The sequence below is a fragment of the Xiphophorus couchianus genome, chromosome 20 (genome assembly GCF_001444195.1).
Source record: "Xiphophorus couchianus chromosome 20, X_couchianus-1.0, whole genome shotgun sequence".
NCBI lineage: Eukaryota > Metazoa > Chordata > Actinopteri > Cyprinodontiformes > Poeciliidae > Xiphophorus > Xiphophorus couchianus.
The window spans coordinates 22,233,964-22,256,479 of record NC_040247.1 but is presented as its reverse complement, the minus strand read 5'-3'; the positions used below and the strand labels follow the sequence as shown (position 1 = coordinate 22,256,479).

Sequence of the window (22,516 nt, the reverse complement as noted above, 5' to 3'; positions counted from 1 at the left end):
AATATAACTAAAACGAGCCACACTGGAATCTTGTAATGACGTAAACTGGATGTAAAACTGACCTCAGAGACCCGTTCAGTGAGTACAAAGCTAACAGATAAGGTATAAAGCAGAGCATTCAGGGAAAACATCAAGGGTAAAGTTGTGTTCCTTTTTTCTTTACACCAAAATACATTCTGATTTACAGTCAAACTGAATGAAGTATTCCTTTGTTCAGCCTTATTCTGCCCACTTTATTTTTCGTGATAGTTTTTGATTAGCTTGCTAAGACGGACAAACACATAAAAAATAAAATAACTCCACTTTGGCTCTATCCTTGACGGAGTACAAATGAGAAATGTAATGTCCAAAACAATTATGGATGTAAAATTACAATAAACACACACACCTACACACACACACGAGAAACCTGTAAGATAAATCAAACAAAAAATCTCAACTTAGTCAAACAAAATAAATAAAACTAACAGTGACCTAAACAGTTACGGTGTCTAAGAAACATTATATCATGTGTGGGTGTTCTGCTTTACTCTGAAGGATATCCTAGGATCATTTTACATGCCTATAGGAATCCTTTGTGTCATAATGTGCCTTGTGCAATAATTGCTTATAGCTTCCACGCTCTTAACATCTGTCAGGCATATTTGTACAGCAGTTTTGCTCCTTGTTATTGTATATTTGAGCATATCCCTGGTGATATCATCGTGTGAATCTGTGCTTTTGCTGCAATGTAAACCATTTAAGCTAAACAGTGAAGTGAGTTCATGGCTTCTTCTATGATATTCTAATATATGTCAGAATACAGTCAAGTTACAAGAGGAAGAGGACATTCTCAGTTAATAAAGTCCTTTTCAACATTGGTGAATCACTAAGTAGAGAAGGGTTGTTTTTTTTTTTGCTTGATATCAGACAGAACTACTTGTTCATTTCATGCTGCTTCTGCAGTGCCCTACATACTTGTCGCTAACTCCTTCTAGGGAAAAAATAGACTTTAAAGGACTGACAAATTCTTATGCTAAAAGTTTAAAAATTGCCTTCCCTGCTCTAAATTCACAAAAATAAACATGCTAAGTTTACTAAATGTGACAATAACCTTTTTAATAAACCTACTTCTTTTGATCAGACAACACTAATATCTAGCTTTTAAACAGCAAACACCTGACTTTAGCCTAAAACAGTGGTGTCCAAAGTCTGTCCTCGAGGGCCGGCATCCTACATGTTTTAGTTCTCTTCCTGGTTTAACACATCTGGATAAAATGAAGGCTCATTAGAAGGAATAAGAACATTGACAATGACACGATTGTAAGAGTCTGAAAGCATGTTTCTTATTACAGGCTTAGTTATAACCACAGACTAACTCAAAACTGCCTAGATGTATCACTTCGAACTGTATAGTTAGAGTTAGATATGAACAATATTCTTCCTAGACATTTTCACAATTTTCAGCACTGACAGATTGTATTTGCAAGGACATCTACTGTTAAAAATGAGCACAACAGTGAATGCTGTGCATTTGAATTGATTTGGCAATGTAAAATGCAAGTCAAAAACTGCATACCAAAGTTTCAACATATTCTTTAACTTGGTACCAGAAAACTAAAAAATGGGTCATCAGGAAGTCTTCTGGCAGGTTAATGAACCAAAACATATGGTCAAAAACAACACAGAAATGACTCCCTGGACACTAAAATCAACCTTAAAAAATCCTCAGACTTCAGTCCTACAGAGGAGCTGTGGGGTGAGCTAAAGAGACTAGAGCAAGGGTTGTCAAATCCAGGCCTCGATGACCAGTGTCCTGCAACTTTTAGATGTGTTCCTTGTCCAACAAACCTAAATCTAAAGGCTGGATTACATCTTCAGTATGCAGTCAAGTTCTCCAGAGTGCTGCTAATTGCCTCATTATTTGACGCAAGTGTATAAAAGCAAATACGCATCCAAAATTTGCAGGACTGGAGTTGAAGACCCCTGGAATAGAGCAAGAGAAGAATCAGGAATCCGATATACATAGAAAAGCACTAATGACTTTGTAATAATAATAATTTATGATTACTAAATATAGGTTGGATTTCCTTGACATTGTGAGTGTGATTTCATGCCACTGCAATAAAAGTTAATTTGTTCTTAGTCTTTCTAAGACTAAGTCTTTCTAAGTCTTTCTTATTTACCAGGTCTTTCAGACTTCCACATAATTGAGCTTCACTTTTTTTTCAAACCAGTCAGTAGAGGATATCTTCATTCATTATTTATTCATAAAACAATCCACATGTTATTTTGGGTGAGTTTCAGGAGTGATTTTTACATAAATTTAACTGAGCGCGATAGGCTGATTTAATTTAGATACGTCTTATAAATCTCAAACACACAATCTTTAGCAGCAATGGTTACACTAGACTCCATCTAACTGTCAAGAATAAAAAAAAATACCTTTACAGCAAGTACAGCATGCCTTATTTGTTATTTGCCAAGCTCCCCACATGACAGTATGAAACTTCCCTATGTATATCCCACATTAATGTTGGGGTCAACATAATAGAAGGAGAGGAGAGGAGTGTGAAGACAGTGTGAGTCATGCTTTATATCAGTCTTGCCTTGTAATGTGAATATGAACTCGTATTATGAAAGTTCACTCTGTGGGAGCTAGGGTCCAACGTAAGGTTGGATGACCTTACGAAACGGTCGAGGGCAAGGTGCAATTCTGAATCCCATCAATCCTAATGCTATATTTTTTTGATATCTTAGTTGGAATGAAGCATTTGATGAAGAATGCTGAAAACTTCATTATGGCAGGCTATTCAAAATGCTGTTATCTGATGCCAAAGTAATCCTTCACAAAGCAGCTGAAACACCTATAGACAGAGCCACAGTGAAAGTTCAATGAAGACTTGTTTTATAAGACTCAATTACTCTCAAATACTATGAAAACATATAGCAGAATACATGTAAATAGTTGAATTTGTATGCCACTCTGTATTGTTTCAAAGAAATAAGAACAGTGCTGTTCTCAGATCAGATCAGCCTTTTACATGAGGTGGAGTATGACAGCGAGGGGCAAGTCCAGATCACTACTCTAGCAGAGATGATACATCTCAGTGGGGATAGTTTCCTGGGTACCCATCTGTCAAAAATGCCCAGTTCTAAAGACGACTACCTGGTCTGTATAGCTCATTGTAAACCCGGGGCTTTGTGCCAAACCGTTTGCCTGCTCCAGGATTTCAGGTCTCTGTGACATTAACAGTTTTAGTCACATCTTGGCAGCTTTGCTCATGCTGAGGCTCTCTCTGAGCAGGAAGTTTGGGGTTCGCCTGGTGTTAAATTAACACAGTCTGTCATCTCAGCTGGGCCCAGAGCTGAAATCAGATCTTGCACACTGAACTGTACCTCTCTGCCTAATGTTGATGGATTGCATTGCTTCACAACCACTGAAGACTTACAAACCAATCACGAATCCCACCACTAATACTGAAGTTCATGAATGAGATGTTGCACCTGGACATGATTCTTTTTGTGCAGAGTATGAAACCACTGTCACTATTTTAGTGCTACTTCTATAAAGCTGGAGATAAGTTAAGTTTCTTTTTTTTTTTTTAAATAGCTCTTGTCTCACCGCTCCCCATCCAAATTACTTCCAGTTTCATCACCTTGTAGAAGTCGAGGCATTTCCCATCAACAGTGTCAGTTGCACACACACTACCGCTCGATCTTTTAGCTTTCTCAGCACTGTAACGCTTGTTTCCCCATCTTGCCCTTGACAGAGGAGCTTGTCACCCTCACACAGTAATTATACCAGAGCTGACATCTCCTCTTTCCATTGAATTATTGAGAAGGTGGAGAGGACACAAGATCCTATGTAGGGAGACACATTTCTGTGGCCTTAGGGTGAAAATCCAAAATGGACACTGTTTTGTGCAGAAAGAAACGACACGCACGTGATACTGTTGAACCTTTGACTTGCAGGCAGTTTCGGTGACCTGACAAGGCTTGAGTTGTGAATTAATATTTTATTACCGTACAGATTTATTTCTGAGTTGTTTATTTGTCATGAATCATTTTTACCATCTTGTAAGATAAAACTCTAGTCCAAAGAGACTTCGTCAGACACTATTATTATCATATCTTTAAAAATGACACATTTCTTCATTTTGTCTAAAGAAACATCATGAACAACATTGCCAACCCAGAAAGGTGGTGGCAACAGTTAAAAAGGTGAAATACAGTCTCACTATTATTCGAAGAGAATGACGCAACTTTAGTGGATAGGGAGGAATAAATATCCTTGGTCCAACATAAATCCTAAAGTGTTTGTGTGTGTATCTCATTAGTTTTTTCTCTTCCTTTTCCTACTTTTTGTGTTCATCTTTTCTCAGAGTTGGGGCGTTCCTGTTGTGATGCTTTCCAATCTGCAAGCCATCATTTTATGGGCGTTTTGCACTTACGGCGCTGACGTCACATCCGCGTGAGCGACATGCAGCTTTCTTGCTTCCAGTTTGAGTTACCATGACAGCTAGAAAAGACAAAGTCTATTTCAGAAGCAAATAAAGCAATTCTATGAACATTGTTGTTTTTCAAATATAATGGGCTTTTAAGTTTTCATGGATTTCCAAGCGGTCCTGAATTAAGAAGACGGTGACTTATAAATATTCGTCGCTACAGGTTAAAGCTAATGCTGCACAGCAAAGTTTGCAGCCTTCACTTCACTCCGGATCAGCTTATTCAGCCTAAAATTACCGGGGAGAGATGATGTGTTATTTCCAGTTATTTCCATGGAATCACTTCTGTATTCAGCTTGAAAGAGCAAATACAGAAGTATTCACTCACTCCTTCCTTATTATAGGAACGAGTGAGCAGGCCAGAGCCAGACAGCCGAGCGACTGATCCGCCTGTACACACTGCTGTAAACACCGTCCTATTTGAACTCTTCACAAGAAGCATGCAAAAGTAATAAAGCTAAATAACATGGAGACCTTAAGAAACACGGCCATATTTTTCTAAATTCAACAACTTTGAACCTGAACAGTCAGCTGTACTAGAATTCTGACGGTTACCAGTGCTGCCCTACATTTAAGCTATGGGGCTTGTGCTTCGGAAAAGCCTGAACCGTAATCTCCCCTGTTTGACACTAACGACAATAAACACACATAATATACTTGAAAATAATTACAAAATAAGGTAAAAAAAATTGTCCGTTAGAATGAATTAAAATGTTTAGATACTTAAATAGCATATTTTTATAATGAAAATATCAGAGAATATTGCCTACTAGCATAAGGTAAAGTTAATGTTAGCCACATAGTTTAAAGAAAGTAAAACTCACCTTATTATCTGTGAATGTATAACGAGGCCTACATCTTTTCTCCAGCTTACTTGCTGGTGCTTCGGATCGAGGTACATCATTAATTGTTACATAGGGCAAGTCCTGCAAGCACCGAGTGCAAAATGGCATTTTCAATAGACCGGAAGCGACCGAGCCGCTTATCCCCGAACACGGAAGCTGAAGTGCAAAGGGCCCATTATGTCATAGTTTCACTGGGTGCATTTGTAATGTATAAAACTGTCATTTTTTTATCGAATTTTTTTTAAACTTAAAATTAATACATCTAAACACTTGATATTTATTTAATTTACCTTTATTTAACTAGGTGAGTTACTAAGAACAAATTCTTATTTGCAATAACAACCTGGCAGGGATGATATATGTCACTGTATGTAATGAATCTACATGGATACAGTTTGTGAACTAAATTTCTGAACTTTAATGCAAAGACGAGGGCCTTTTTGCTTTGGAATCCTCCATAAAAAAATTAAAAAACCACAAGGTCATTACGAGTCTACAGAATGTGGCCTCTTGGAAAGCAGTGGATTTGTCCTTTTGGTAACCTGCAGAGGCTTGCATGACAAACCTGTGGGGAAAAAATGAAGACAAAATAATTCTGGGCTGAATAAAACCCTCCTGCAAAGAAAATTGTTTAATAATTAAATGTACTTCATGAAAGGCATTTCATTACTCATGGTTTGCAGCGAAAAACCTTTTACCTTGTTCCTGTTCCCAGCCAACCTCTGGACTGCTTAGTTACCATGGCATCATGGGGTTATAATTCAAACACCACTGTCCTTCATCCTTCCTATTCTCTGCATGCAAGTTATTATTCGATTTCTGCTGGTTCAGAGTGAAGGCTCTCCCTTTTAAGATGTTGGCTGAAAGGTGACTGCTTTCTTGAATTAACAAGTGGTTCCATGTTTTACATGGGTGGAATAGTTCGAGAAACGAAATTTATGGACAAATTATTCATGAGACCCAAACCAAATTTGGTATAGTAAAAAGAATGTAATTAAAATTCCCAAAAGCTAAATTTGAGGCAACGTATTATGTTAAATCATGCTTTTATTTTTCAGTACTTCTTGCATAATCTAGCAAATGATCTTACATAATCTGTTAAGGACGGTGCTCAAGGGTTTTGGTGTATTTTGTTTAGCAGAAGACTTTTTTTTTTTTACACGCAGAACCACACACGGACACACACAAACAATCTTTCCTTCTCTGCTTTTCACTCCGAGCTGTCTTCCACTCAGGAAATTATTAGAGAGAGAAGAGGTGACATGTAGGAGAAACACAGGATAGGTGGCCTCAGTTCAGTGCCTCCATCTCCAACCCCGACAGAGCAGTGAATGGTCCTCACTCACAGCTGTCCTGGACTCAGTCAGCCAAGCACACCCTGGTTCTGCAAAACAACACAATGTGCTAGGATGCTAAGATGCATTCCACAATGTAATTTTCTTCCAGGACTAGACAGAAGTTACAGGGGCTATTTAAATGCAAAACAACACGACCTGTTGCTGTGACACAACACAGCAACCTGGCGACTACCTGGCTGGATCAGTAACACAAGAGAGCTGAAAACCATAATCCCTCAGTGCTTTCAAACAGAATACATGGGATAGCTTCATTGGCTTGTCCGGAGTTTGATTTTGAATATGTCATAGGTGGAATTTCAGTTTCACATAAGGAATAGGACTTCAACTAAAATTAAGGAACGTGAATAATTTACATGAAAACTTCACTAGATCTTAGATAAGAAGTGTTGCTGAGTATCAGGTTTAAATGATTTAAAAAATATACATTTAAGGAAAGATTTCTCCCCCAGCAAATAGACAGTAATCAATGAGGTCATAATAAAACATCTAACCAAATCAAAGATAACTAGAGGAATTTTAAAGCTTTTCTTTCATATATATATTTCACCACAACACAAATAAATGTAACATATTTTTTAAATGATCACAAGTTTGGATAACTATTTGTCGGACAAAAATACATATCTTTAAACCACATTTTGAGTCGGATGGTAAAAACCTCATTCCAGTTGTATATATTGTCATATTCAGTAAGTTAGAATATTATTGAAAAGTACATTTTCAATAATATTTAATAAAAGAAAATGGGACATTTAATGTTAGAATATTACACAGGACCAATAAGTAAACATTTTTAATTCTGAAATGTGGACTTGACAAAAATTATGTGCCGTACCTGATCAAAGCACATAAAAAAGTCCTTGTAATGTGACAGAGGAGCCTCATGCATATTCTGATTTATCCAATATGAGTTTATGCCTCCAGATGTTGCAGCTACTATAAAATTAGCTTTTCTCTTGACTTTTTAAAAATGCTAATATGCTGTTCAATATCCAAACCTTGGAGAATTAGTTTGGTCTTTAGATAAAATAGGTTGGGTCAGTTAATCATAAATAAAAAGCATTGATTAATCACATCTAGAAATTTGCCATCATATATTGGTGTTTTTATAAACTTGCACTTTAAAGCACTTTGGTGCTTTAAAAATGATGCTATCCTATCCATGTATCAAAAAAGCCAAAATGACCAAATTGTTTGTGTTTAGTTGGGATCTGCATCGCAGTGGCCAATATTTGATCGATTCGATAGTTGAATAGAAAAAAACCAGTAAGGCAAATTTGGATTCATACCGCTAACTCAATGCAGTAGAATTGACTGATTTGATGCAATTTGGTTTGATACATGGGAACAAGAGAAACCAGCTGCATAACTTGGTGTTATGCAGCTGATTATGCAACTTTTAATCAACATTCTTGTTTGCCTTTTTTAGTGAACTTTTATAAAACTTCAGTTGAAATGAACAAAAGTCCTGAGGCTTGGTGTCAAATCATAAAGCCTACGAGACTGAAGCTGTGATTAACAGTCATTCAGCAGAAAGTAGCACAGTGCATTTTCTTTATCATGAACAATAAAGCGGAAATTGGCTTTTAGAAAGTTTTCTTTTATAACTTTTTGCTTTATAATTTGCCGAACATTCAATGGTACAGCAAACTAGCACAAGTATCACTTATGAAAGTTAACTGTAATAACAGTGAGGTTGTACTGACAGTTCTGTTCACAGGCTCTGAAATGTGGAGAAGTGAATTTTTTTTAAAAATTTAAAGCCACATTAAAGTAGCACTGTCAAGTTGGATATCTTTGCCAGTGGTGTTGCTATTTTAAGTGCTTAATATGATTAATTGGGCTAATTCATATTTAGCTGATATGTGCATTTTTAGGCACAACGGGAAAACCCCCCAAGATAAAGTGGAAGTATTTAGGTATTATAATTAATAAATCAAATTCTATCAATGGGAGGATGTGGAAACAAACACGTCTAGATGTATCATCCAAGACTACATCTTTTCACAGCTGCTCAACCATGAACTTGAATCTTGCCCGCATGCTTCTATCCAGGAAAGTAACAGTTTGTGATGTTGGTTTCATGGAGCCTTTTCCAAATAGCTGAAAACTTTGGTCATGACCACAGGGCATGTATTAAAGTGTCTAGTTTACCATCACAGAACCAGTAACTTGGTGTTTTCCTCTAACATAGTTGATTGGCTATCTTGAATACCAACAGGATCTCTAAATAACACGCTAAATAACAAGCTAATGTTAATATTTGTGATCTATTAAAAAAAAAACAACACACAATACCAGAGTTCAGACTACATCAACTCTCCCTGCAAAAAACCTCAAAGCACAGTATCAAAAACCTTCTCCAGAGCTATAAACACCAAACAACCAAAGAAACAGCCAAACACTTCTCAGCAATTCCAATAAAGATCTGGAAGGGCAACTTGTACATTCTTATTCATCATCTACTAATCTGAACTAAAACAAATTCAACTGGAGTGACTACCACAAGTTGCAAACCATGCAACCCTATTTAGGCAAAGCAGACAATAAATCAAGATATGCCTCTTCTTTTAAATGTCTCATAATTCCTTTGTCTTGCCTTTGCAGAGAAATACAAGCACAGAAAGTTCCTCTGCTTCACACGCACTTATCTCATGACCTTGTAAACGCAGTAAAGATATCTCCACTTTACAAAGCTAATTGGTCGACATGTCAGAGGATATTTAGCAGCTTAGTAAATCACATGTGTCCATTGATTTTCCCCCGTCCGCCGCCTTGATCAGACATTGTACTGCCTAATCCAGTCAACAACTCCATTGTTGCGAATCCTCAATGGAGTTTTGGGGAAAGGAGGAGGAAAGGAAGACAAAGCAAGTCAGCGAGATGGAGAAAGAGAAGAGGGATGTGATTAAGATGCACTTGGGATGGGCAAGAGGTAAATTACAAGGGTAGTGTAACGGAGTAAGAATCAAACAAGAGTGTGGATACAATCAGGGATCTAGAAGCAGGAGAGAGTGCATACGGGGTTTCAGCGCTTCACACCTCGCGTGCAAAGACAGAAAGGCATATTTCTGTGTTGTCCTGTTGTGCTGATGCTGAACTGCTGTGCCAGCTGAAGCATCAACATAAAGGGTTGTGTTGTGGCATCTGCTGTCAGATTTAAGCTCGACTCCTTCCGGCTGTAATCAGAGAATATTCTCCGTTTTAAATGTTAAAATGCTGCGTGGAGGCGCATGCACACGACAAATAAAGACACGGGCCATTAGTTTCTCTGGAAAATAGCATGTACTCACCTTTTATGGTGACTCTGTACACTTTTATTTTTGTACGGTAAAACCAGCAGACGGGTACAATCTTTTTGATCTGCAAGTGACGTTGTTATGGAAACAATGTTTGTCCAGCTATACAAATACAGCCATACATATCTTTTGTAACCTTGGCAGACTTGCTGAATTTGTCAGTCTTCCCACTCTCGGTTCGCTTCAAAATGATGGAGTTGCATCAGTTCATTAAGGTGTGACTTATTGGATACATCTTTTTAATAAAACAACACAAATTTAAAGACCTCCGGCACAACAACTACCAGAGAAAATTGCGCCTAAAGCCGTGTCACTGCTACTTTCAGAGTACGGAGTCTGGTTTTACATGACAGGACTTTCATCTTAAGATTAAAGCGCTTTCTTCGTTTCATCAAAATAGGAAGAATCCCTGAAGGAAACAGCAGTAAGTTGGAAAATAAATTCAGCATGCAAGAAAAGGGTTCTGATCTCTTCCACAGTGAAGAAACTAGTTTTCACCAAAGCTTAACCAAATCACAGGCATAAAGTCAACTCATTTTAACTCAAACTGAAAAGATCAGAAGTCACAGAATCTAACAGCTCAAACACTAAATTTAAAAAAGTAAAATCCAAATGCACCGTCTTTTAAGAGAATTGAAGGATAAAGGTAGGTACAGTATAATGCCCTTCAGAATTATTAATATTTTTAAATGCTGACAAATATTAGCCACAAATTGCACTGTTATTTAGTTTGTTAGACCGACAGAAGAATAGATGTGTCTCCTACATGTGTAAGAGACACATGTTTGCTCTGTCTCCTATGTGGTAAAACAGCAAAAGCTGTGTATCTAATATTTATAGCTTTCTTTCAGCTAAAGAACTAATTAATATTCTCCAATATACCACTGGCATTGTCATGGAAAAGCAAGGATAATGAGTTAAAGTTCACCTGTGTGTGACTTAATTTGTTAATTTATTCTATTTTGAAGTATCAGACTAAAAGGAACTAAATAAAATAGTACCTTTTTCAGAATTAAATTTTTAAAACAATAAAAATCCCATTAAATATTTATCCCACTTCACAATCATCCACTGTTCTGTGTTGGTCTCTCAGATAAAATACCACAAAAAAGCACATTAATTTTTCTGGCTGTAATGCAGCAGAATGGGAAAAGGGTTAGTTTAAAAGTAACTTCTCAGCAAAACAGTATAACATGTAATTCTTTGAAATTTATTATGGCTCTTTAAACAAATGGGGGCAGCAAAATTACCAAAAACCTCTGAAAAAGCCAACCAAAATTAAGTCAGCTGTTGTTCTTGAACCCCTCCAGAGCACATTCAAAATGATTTCTTTATGAAGATAATCTAATTATTTCATATGTGCAGTCAAATATATTGTACCTGTAATGAGTATGTAGTTATTCAGTCCATGACAAAAAACTAATTTCAAAAATATTGCATTACTTGGATTAACTTGTTTGTTTAATGTAGTTACATAAAAGGTATGGACTGGAAAACAGAATGAAACTGCAGAATAAAATCTCGTCTACCTGCATTTCAAATTTGCTCAAAAATGACATTACTGGACATGTTTTTTTTGTGTTGATGTTCAGACATTATCCAAATGGATCACAGTTTATACATCTGAAATGTAACTCCTCTATGCTTCAACATACTGTCATCAGTGAGGGCTCCAATGAAAGGTAGTACTCTGAGAAATCCTCTGCTATAGACACATGCTCTGATAGTAATACTGAAGCATAATTAAGAAATATATACAGAATAAAATAGTAAGTTACCTTGCCTGGGTCCAACGGGTGTTGTTCACAGTTTAAAAATGAGCAAGATAAGATAGAAGGTATGTCTCTGCGAATAGTTCCATCTCCCATAATCTAGAAAGGAAAACGCATTGCCACTGTTACAACACTGTTACATTGATACTGAAAACATCCAATTGTAAAACTGTGCTGAAGGAAAATTTTACCAACAGAAATCTTTAAAACTTATTTGACTAAACAGATCAATTCCTGTACAGCTCTTTGGTTTTTCAGATAAACAAAAAAGTGGATTGCACTTCACAGAATTTGGACTGGGCTTGTTTGTGTCCCTTGTAAGTTGAATTACTTTGGGTGAAGCGTCTACCAACCTTTGTCGCCACACTTTAGCCTGTCAGACAATTCATATCTGCATTGAACTTCTACGCTATAACTCCCTCAGAGTGCTGATTTCTCTGCTAATCACAGTCTGGCTCATTGTTTACCTTCAGGCTGATCCGACTGAACTTACCCAGATACCTGCTGGTGCAGTATTTCAGCATCTCCTCACACCAGCTCACTGCTTGGGAGCACAGCTCTCACTAAGCAGGGTTCGATATGCAGGAATGCTGCTGCTTTCAAGTGCCCAGCAGCATATCATCGCTGCTGTGTCTTCCTCTGCTCACCATGCTGTGTGTAAGAGCTCCAACAGGCTAAAGGCGCAGCAGCAGTTTTTTTTTTTTTTCAGCTAGGATACACTTGACTCCTGCATCATGTTCTTCACAACTTGTTAAAAATGTTAGATTTCATAGATTGCTGAAAAAAAAAAATAAAATCCTGGCACTTTTATAATGATGTGTTTTGAAACTGTGTTAAGCAGAGCCCAACCTATACACAGAGAGAGGCAAGAAATGCTCTACACCAAAGGAAAGATTCAACTTCTTGACCTACTTGCAAAAACATGGAAAATCACCCTGAACACACAATCCCACAAGTTGTATTACACGGCAAATGTAAATGTGAAGTGTCTAAAGGCACTTCACAAATCAACCAGATCCAATTTACATTCAGAAGTACAGAATCCAGATAGTTAACTCCGCTGATTGTTAACTCATGTTGAGCATGCATGTGGTGACAGTGAAAAGGAAAACTTGTCTTTAACTGGAGGAAACCTCCTGCAGAAACTTATTCCATCCCGGGGTTGAGAAAACAAAAAAAAATACTCTAAGAAAATACATACACTGATGCTGATGCTTTCTTTGTTGAAGAGAAGAAAAAGTTAATGGCAGAAATAGCTCCTTTAGTTGCTTCAGCTTGGAGAGAATCTCAGCCCTGAGCCAGATGAAGCTGGTCAGAGTATGTGAAGAGAGGTGGAACTAAATGCAGGATTTAGATCATTGAAAACTTGTTGCAAGACTTTAAAAACATCTATTCATAGTCGTAGACAGTATTGAATCAAGAGCATAAAATAAAACTACATTTCAGATTTTTACTTAGAAAAAGCTGAAAACCACAATCCTTTTCCTCCCACATCACCATAATGTGTTACTTTGTGTTGCTTAACCAGATAAAACCTCCTTAAATACAATGAAGTTGTAGTTATGACATTACAAAAAGTGAACAAGTGGACAAGGCCAGATAAATGAAGGCTATAAGCAGTCTCTGTGTTACATTTCCAACTATTGCTCACAGGCATTGATTCCAGTGGTTATGATGGGAAACCCAGCAATAAGACAACAACTGCAGTTTAAATTGTTGGTACCGCAGAGGGTTTACAGATGTGATGCAATATATAGGAGCCATACAATTAGGGATGAGTATCTTTGCTTTCTTTTTGGCGTGACTACACTAAACAACATTTAAATGGATGTAAAAAGTGGCACCATGAGGTGATAAAGTATGCTGTGTTGCTTTGGTGATGGTTGAGAGAAAAATGCAATGACACACTGCCTCAGCTCTAGTGTGTATCAAGGTTAAAGAGTGGCTAAGGAAATGTTTACCTGCCTAAAGTATAGTAAAAGAATCTGGGAGCAAAACCTTACCTTCTGTCAGAGTAAACTGTTTTTGAACTGTCATTAGCAACAACCAAGACCCCACTTGTTCCACTATAAAACCCTACAGATGTTCTAAAAACCAGGCTGACTCACTTATTTCTACAAACTTAGACCCCTGCTGCTCCTATTCATTTGTTTCTTTTTTTCCTAATAAAAGTGAAGCCAGTTCAGAGGCAGAGGCAAATCATTTCACTCTGCATGTGTCCTTTGAGATAAGGCGCCATGTTCATACCAGGAATTTCTTGTCTTTAGAAGGGAAGAAACCGAAAGGAAGAGCAAGCATAGACGAACAAAAACGCTCTCAGAAGTGCACAGCATACAGCTGCACATGTATGCCTAATTCTGAAGCCGCAGGATAGATTGCAGAAATTTTTTTTTGTTACAAACATACATGCTTGGAAGCATTTGCATACAATTAACACAGCTTTTGGATTTATTTGTTTTCCGGCTTACGTATGAATAAGCGCCATGGGTCTGTGATGATTTCGCCTTTGATGACCCTCTCCTTTTGATCTCTGCAATATATTTTCCTGTACAACAAAAAGCCACAGACATGATTGATAATGCATGCATTCTCTGCTGGCTGCTGTGCTGTTGCTTTGATCCCCATCAAAACTGAATTAAAGCAGTTGATAAAATGTAGGCCAGTCCTCATTCTGCTGGGTTAAAGGGAGACTTGTGATCCTTGAAACAAATTGTGGGACCTCACAGTTGCAACTTACACACACAGACGCAAGTTAGTATTAGGACTTTGTGTTGACTTCCATTCATTTTAGTAACTACATTTATGCCTAACTCAGACAATTTCCTTTACCTTAACCATTACTAGTCTATTCATAAGCCTAACCCTATCTAAAATGTAACTCACACCCTAACCTTGGTTATAAACCCAACCCGTAACCCAAAAACAGAACCTCTTCTGGGGCCCAGGCTCTAGGCCACATAAGGATCTGTCGGTCCCCACAATGTAGTGTGTTAGGAAAATGGTCCTTACAATTTATCAAATACAAGGCCACGCCTACACATGCTTACACACTCACACAAAGAGAGTCTTGGAAATCAAAGCTCTCTAGATCTGACTGAAACAATGTCTTCTATCGTTCTGCTTCAGGCTGCAAAGCCCGTATTTCACTCAAGTGGGAATCTCACTGACAACCTCCTAATTCTGCAGAAGGACTAAAAGAAAGAATGCATTTGAGTGTCCGCTGCAGATGTCTACTCATGTGCAGGCTGTGTATAGACTGGCTCTAAAGTTCTCTGACAGCGTTGGCCTTTCCATGCTGGGACTTCAACGCCAAGCTGTCCCTGGCACACACAAAAACAAACATCCTCTGTGCGTGTCCTTTGTCTCTCCCTCCTGGTCTCTTCTCTCTCTGCCTCTGTCTTGCTAGAACTAGAACATGCATGTATTATTCATTTAGCATCTAGCTGGATGTAGGGCCTTGTCAGGAACTGAACCCACCACAATGGTGGGCAGAGGACAGCAGAGAGCATCCAAGAAGGAGAATGGGGTAGGAAGAAGAAACGAGAAGGAAAAATGGACGACATCGAAAGATAGAGAGATGTGGTATCTGGTGGCTCTCTGTGGATAAACAGCTGACATTACGCCAGAGCGGAGAAATGGAACAAACCTCATATATCTCTGTTAGGAGAGAGTGCACTCCATACTCTCTTTTCCCACAGGGAGTTGAGCTGACAACCTTCCTATTCTCTCGTTCAAAGCCAGTGGAAATTGTCTTTGAAGTGGTGGGCAACCTCTTGCCTCACAGTGCTGTCACTGAGGCTAAACCAAAGCAGAATATTTAAACTCACAGCCGGCGCAGATTGGCAATCGTTCTACCCCCTCGTGGCCGATCTGACTGGGGTTCTCTCCTCTTTCACTCACTTTAGAGATATTTGAGGTGGGAAGAGTCCTAATACTTATTTAGAATTAGTCACTTTGGAGGACAGAAAGAAAATGAAGGGAGGGATGAGAAAGACTCAGTAAAGCAAGGTGTAATGCAAACCAAAAATCGTGGTTTCAAAATTGGTCATTTTTCCCTCACATCTTTCTTATGATTCAATATTTTCTTAACGAGATCCATGAAATGTATTGCCATGCTACACACTGCCGGTCAGCAAGCTAGAAAAGGTGACAACACTCTTCCAAAGACAAGGAAGGTGGAATAGATACTGGGTCCTTGTTTCTACACTATTACATAAGTGCTGCATTGATATTACATGTCTTCTGATATCTTATGAATGAATCTTCTTGATTTTAGTGAAAGTAGACATACATCCTCCCTGTTGAGTGTCTTTAAGAATTATTTTCACATGTTCAGCTGAGAGCAACAGAATGGCAAACTCTTTTACTCTGATTTCTCTTAAATGAAAATCTCATAACGTGTCATGCATCGGTTGGCGGACAGAATGATAAGAAAATGCAAAATGAGATCTCCAATTGTTAAGTGTAAACTGAAGCAGGGAAAAACTAAAACAGACAGAGAGAAAGTTAATAATAGATTATGATAAACAAGCTTCATACGGCCCAGAGGAAGCTTTGTGCTGCAAGCTGTCAGTATTTAGTGTCAGGAGGTGTACTGTGCAGATGAAAGTCGTTTTTTTTGTTTATTCCTACTGAGTTGGAACACATTTTTAATCTCATCAGATCTTTAAAATGCTAATTGTACTAATTAAAGCTGATGTAATCAGTTTCACTCGGGAGTGCTACAGTAACCTCAGCTCTTGCAGCTCAGTTTTTCCAGCACAGCATCAGGTTTTAGATTCTGGGTCACAGGCAAGATATTTGGATAAATAAATTTTTTTATAAAATTCAATTGCTAAGGTTTAACTGTGGGTTTATATATATAACAACCTGTGGGTTTATATATGTATGTGTGTGTGTATATATATTTATTTCAGACAATTAGCATTTGGTGACTTCAACTGCTTGTCACCATCATTTCAGTTATTTTGCTATAAGTCTGACATGTAGCAGGCAGCAACATAAAGACACAAGGACCCGTTAAACAACAAAAGAAAGATTAATAGCTTTTAAATAGCAAGCTGTCACTTCCGATCAGCTTGTTACCTCTGATAGATGACACAGGGACAAAAATCAGCACTGATGTGAGTAAAAACCAGGCCCAGGGGAGTGGCCGACCTGAGACCATGTGGCCCACCCCGAAGGGTCATCACAGAGCACAAGGGCACATCACGGAGATCACATTACCCTAGATAAATATGTGGCCTTCACCCAAACATGTGTATCTTCTTTATAGCAAAAGGCTGCCACATGGCCCACTTTAGAAAAAATAAAAACGTGTCAGGATGAAGATAACGCACTGTGTGCTTGCGTGAATGCATATAAGTGTGTGCCATCCACTCAAGGGTTATTATGCCCTCGAGCAAGGCTAAAGACAGCTGCACAGTTGTGAAGACAGTAGAGAACAGAGAAAGCTTTACTGTAGGCCACTGCACATCACATGCTCATAAAATGTTGCCTTGTGGCCTGAAAAATCAGACATCTATTTTCATCAAGAGGGACATTATGCAGCACAACAAATTCACCGCTTGCTGTCTTTTCTTTCTCTTTTAGTCAGGTGAAACTACTCTACCGTGTGTAGCAAGTACTCTTTTTTTTTCACATTTTGTCAAATTACGATCACAAATCTGAAGGTATTTTATTAGGATTTTATGTGACAGAACAACATTAGATATTGGAAAGCAGCTGGAAAATAACATATTTTCTACTGGCCTTCCCTTGAGTAAATACTTTGTAGAAGGAAGAGATAGAAGTCTATTTTGGCTTCTATCTCTTCCTTTGTACATGCAGGCAAATACGTTTTTGAACCTTTTACTTTTAAAAATAGCTCAAGCTCAGTCGGAGTGAATGGACGGCAGCTGTGGACAACAATTTTCAAGTGTTTCTACAGAATCTCAATTGGCTTTAGGTCTGGACTTTAAATGACACATTAAAATGTTTTGATTTAAACCAGGGGTGTCAAACTCCAGTCCTCAAGGGCCACTGTCCTGCGTTTTTTAGATGTGCCACAGATACAAAACATACAAATGAAACGGCTTAATTACCTCCTTCTTGGGTAGATCAGTTCTCCAGAGCCTTGCTAATGACCTAATTATTTTATTCAGGTGTGGTGCAGCAGAGGCACATCTAAAAGTTGCAGGACACCGGCCCTTGAGGACTGGAGTTAGACACTTGTGATCTAAACCATTCCATTGCAGCTGTCGCTCTATTGTTAAGGGTTGTTGTTCTGTTTTCTTGCTCGTTTCCCACTTGAATGTTTTCCTCTAGATTTGCCCTGTATAAGCTTTTTCAATCTCTCTATAAAATCTGACCAGGCTCCCTGTCTCTGTTGAAGAACAAATTCCCCAAAGCATTGTGCAGCCACCACTATGTTTAATAGCTGGTATGATGTGTTCAGGGTGATGTGCAGTTGGAGTCTTGAGTATAGAAAGCAAGATTTTGGTCTTACTAGCATAGCAACTTCTTCCACACGTTTGCTGTGCCCTACTTGGTTTGTGGCATTGACGTGCGGTCAGGGGAGGCAGGTGAGGCAGAGCCTCACCTTCTGTGGGTGATGTGGTGGTGCATTGGCAAAGCATGACCACATATTAAGGCCTTAGTCCTCGTGGCGGTGGTCGCAGGTTTGATTCCCGGCCTGGCGACATTTGCCGCATGCCCTCTCATTACCCTGTTTCCTGTTGAACTACTTTCAAGTAAAGGCCACTGGAGCCAACAAAACCTTTTAAAAAAAAAAGAGCCTCACTTTCGATTGCGCAACCTCTCACTAACTACACTGGCTGCCATTCAATGGGAGCATGTTCCTCCTGTCTGTAGCCAATAAAATGGCTAAAAAACATTTAATGTATGAACTGATTTTCCAAAATTTAGCTTATATAATATAATGTACAGTGTTTTTTGTCACCAACTGTGTGTGTAACGTGTTTCGTGTGCTGAGGAGCGATCAGAAACCGCAGAGAACAGATTTGAGTTGAGGCAGGCAGTTCTCTTGCCTCATGGCAGGGGGCGCTCATGATCCCAGACATTGTGACTCCACAACTGCAGAGTAAGAGACAGTAACAGCCAACTAGCCATACAGTAAAGTCAAGTGCAGCGATATATTTATAGTTTTCTCCTTGTACCACAGCAATCATTTATTAATAATCGCAAAATAAACATTAAGCCTAAAACCATACTACTGCAACAGACTGAATGTTCTGCTCTTTGTGTGGGAAATATTTGAGTGTTTTTTGTTGCTCTATTACCTAAGCTTCCGATAAAATACATTGACGTTTGGGATAGGAAATCACAAAATGTGAAACAGTTCAAAGGAATATTTGTTAGCTTATGAACCAGAATTAAATTGAGGTGAAAAGTGTTACAAACCCTCCAAAAGTCTGTTTAATCTGTTTTTTTACTTTCAGCTGCTAATCTTGCCCTGAGAGTAACACTAGAATGGCTGGAGTTAGGCCATTTGGACATATACCTATTCAGGCTAGAGATAGTCCAACTGGCCTGAAGGATTTTATCTAGCAGGTGCTTTTGTTCAGTAAATAGGGCCATTACCTTATCAGTACCCTGGTAATGGCCTCAACGCATCTCACAGTTGCACAATTGTTCCTTAGACTTCGACTTCGACTTCGACTGACTTTGTTGTCATTTTCAATGCACAGGGTGTATACAGAACGAAATTTCGTTGCATACGGCTCAGGATAATGTTTGAGGTTCCAATGTTGTGAGTAAAATAAAATACAGTATAAAATATGAATATAAATCTAAATATAAAATATAAAGTGCAGGACTGACAGTAAAATAGAAGTTATTTAGCTCTGTACATGTGCAAGGTATAAAGTGGAGACCAGTTTTTGAGTGCAGTCCAGTTAAGAGCTCAGCAGTCTGATGGCAAGTGGGAAAAAGCTGTTTTTGGAACCAGGTGGACCTGCACCGGATGCTGCAGAACCTCTTTCCAGAGGGCAGCAGGGAGAACAGTCCATGGTGTGAGGGGTCACTGACGATGTTTCGGCCTCAGGACACGCATCCTGCATCGATGGTTGACCTGACACTTCGCCCTTTTGCCTGAGCTGGGTGTGGAAGGTTGTTGCCGAAGCAGTTTCTCCTTGTGTGCCTTCTTCTCACTCACATGAGAGTTACCGAACTCTTTTGCAAGCTCAACCAGGAAGTCCACCCGTCTCTCCTGCACCCCAATGCATGCCTGATAAAGCACATGTGCATTCAGTGCTGCCATGTCAATCATGTTTGCCAGGTTTGCTGACCAGCTGTCACATAGTGATGGAACCTTGGTCACCCCCCGCAAGATTATGACTGAAATAAATGCCATTAGTTCTTGTGAACTAAATAGGTGAAGCAGTCACCTATTTATCCTCCACAGCACAAAAGGCTGCATGCAAATTTGCATGTGCTAAGTCTCCCAGATTTCTTTTGCTTACACTTTTTGCATGATTTTTTTGAGGTGGATCAACACAATTAATACCCTCTTAGCTTTATTTCAAAGAGAAACATTACTCATTTCTTTTAGAAAAACCTTTGCATATTTTTTGAAACAGATTGTATGTTTTGCAAACTCTATGTACATTTGGCAAAATGACCTGGATAATGCAGCACAACATCATGGATCAGCTGCAAAAGGTCACATCTCTCCAAAAACACTTCATGTATGCTTCAAAACTAAACTGAAGAGCACTACCTACAGGAGATCTGATCTCCTGCAGGTATCATAGATACCCACCCCCAACATGGACTATTCACATTCCTACATTCTGGCCTGACGGTCAACGGCCACATTTACAATTGAAGAAGAATGCTAATTTGAGCCATCAGAGTCGTCAGGGTGGACTCAGGGCCTTTTGGCCCTGTTCAGCCATTCTAGGGAGAAATCAAAAACCCAGCCATTCTAGTGGTAAGGGAGAGTTGCTGGCATGTTGGCAGGTGTCATTATTGCTGACCCACAGGGGCAGAGGGATTGACAACCAGGAAGTTATGGTATTACACATATTCCCTGTAGGCTGTGGTTTTCTGTCAGGTATGTGGGAACAACTTTATTGTCATTACAAAACCCCTCTGTAGAGCCTATACCTATAAGTTTACACTTTGAAGATAAGAAATAAGAATAATAGAACTATTCTAGATTAATATTTTTGGAAGATATGAGAAGAAGCAAAAATAATGATTTCTCATAAGGTGAACAGGAGTCCTATCCACGGGATTGAGGGAATAAATTAATCCCATGATGACTTCCAACCATAGAAGACTTTGATTGGCTTCCTTAGCTTGGATAAGAAAGCACAGGTAATGGAGAAAGAAGGTTAGTAGAGGAGAGGGATTTAGAAGGAGGGAGAGGTGGATATGTCCCCTCTTCCTGAGGCAGTGTAATTATATCTGAGGATGAGATAAATGTCCTTGTAAAAGCACTCTATTGCACACACGCACACGCAGAGAAAAATGCGCACACATACGTATTCCAGGTAATGTATAGATCTTCAAGACCTTGGGCATTTCTCCACAAATCTCTAACTGTGTGAGTGATTTCTCTAAACTGCACCCTTGGGTCAACGCATGAGCATAAGCCAGCCTGTCAGGAAAGCTCACATTTGGTTAACTTCCCAGTCTAGACACACACACACACGCCGACACAATCTGGGCAGTGCGGGCCAGCAATAGTGTGAAAGGGAAATGGGTGATAAAATCCTCATTTTCCTTCATTGTCGAGTCGTTTGTCTTCGTCATGCTCTGCAGTCATGGAAGTGGTGGCCGGCACTGGAGAGCTGAGTCATGTCAGTCCATCATCGATCACTCCGTTGTTTACTGTTGCTTTCAATTCATCATTTCTTTCTCTCAGTGCAGTTATTCTTTGCTTTATAACCATGTTTCACACAAAGAAATGTACTTCTCTCTCACCTTTAATTCCTGACATTAATATTGTGAACAGTCACTGTGAAGAAGCTAATTATACGTGTATGGACAAGGTAGATGGATAAATAGACTTGAAAATATATTACAAGAACTAAAAGAAAATAATAGTTGAGAAATAATTTGAATATTAGACCTTTTTGCGGTGCTCTTTATAAAATAACATAAGTATTACTAGCCGACTTTGGTCAATTAATTAAGTAATCTGCTCAAATAGAGCACACAGATATCTGTTTAACAAAAATGCCGTTTACTGCCTGACTGTATTAAAGCAGTTTTACCTTCAGATGGATGGGTCTCTTTCATCTAGTTTCCACCAATACAGGTGTGTTTCTATTACCCGGCAACCTTGGATGGGCTGAGGATAGTGTGATTGTTTGTCCTCTCAACGTGTGACGCTGTGACACAGAAAAGATGAGACACACAGCTTCCATTAGCATTTAACAGGAAGGTTTGTTCTTCTTCTGTATAGTGAACATACTCCATATAAGATACTTTATACTGAATACTTAATTTCAAATAATTGTCAAATACTTCAGCTATCACTGAGTAACTGCAATAGTCCTTAAATTCACTACATCACAAAAATATTTTTACCAGAATAACAGCATCTTATCTCAACACAAAAACCTTTACTCTTTAACTACAAAATTAAAAAAGGTGTAATGCTCCTTTATTAAGCTTCACACATTGGCAGTCATTACTTTCTCATGGAATGTCATTACATAGTTTCTTTGTTGTTGTTTTTTACAGTAGTCCTTAAAAAAAATTCAATTTTGAAATACAAAACAATGTCCTTTGTTGGAGAACTGT

The 22,516-nt window shown here is 38.6% G+C and overlaps 1 protein-coding gene across 1 annotated transcript in view; it reads right to left on the bottom strand.

The window, feature by feature from the left end:
- plxna1b (plexin A1b) overlaps positions 1-22,013 on the bottom strand; it is a 247,573-nt gene extending 225,560 nt beyond the window's left edge. Inside the window, exons 1-2 of the mRNA XM_028001974.1 lie at positions 21,985-22,013; positions 11,768-11,860 (exon numbers count right to left, since the gene is read on the bottom strand). The gene's annotated coding sequence lies outside the window, so the exon portion shown is untranslated. The remainder of the gene's footprint in view (positions 1-11,767; positions 11,861-21,984) is intronic.
- Between the last annotated feature and the right edge of the window lie 503 nt (positions 22,014-22,516).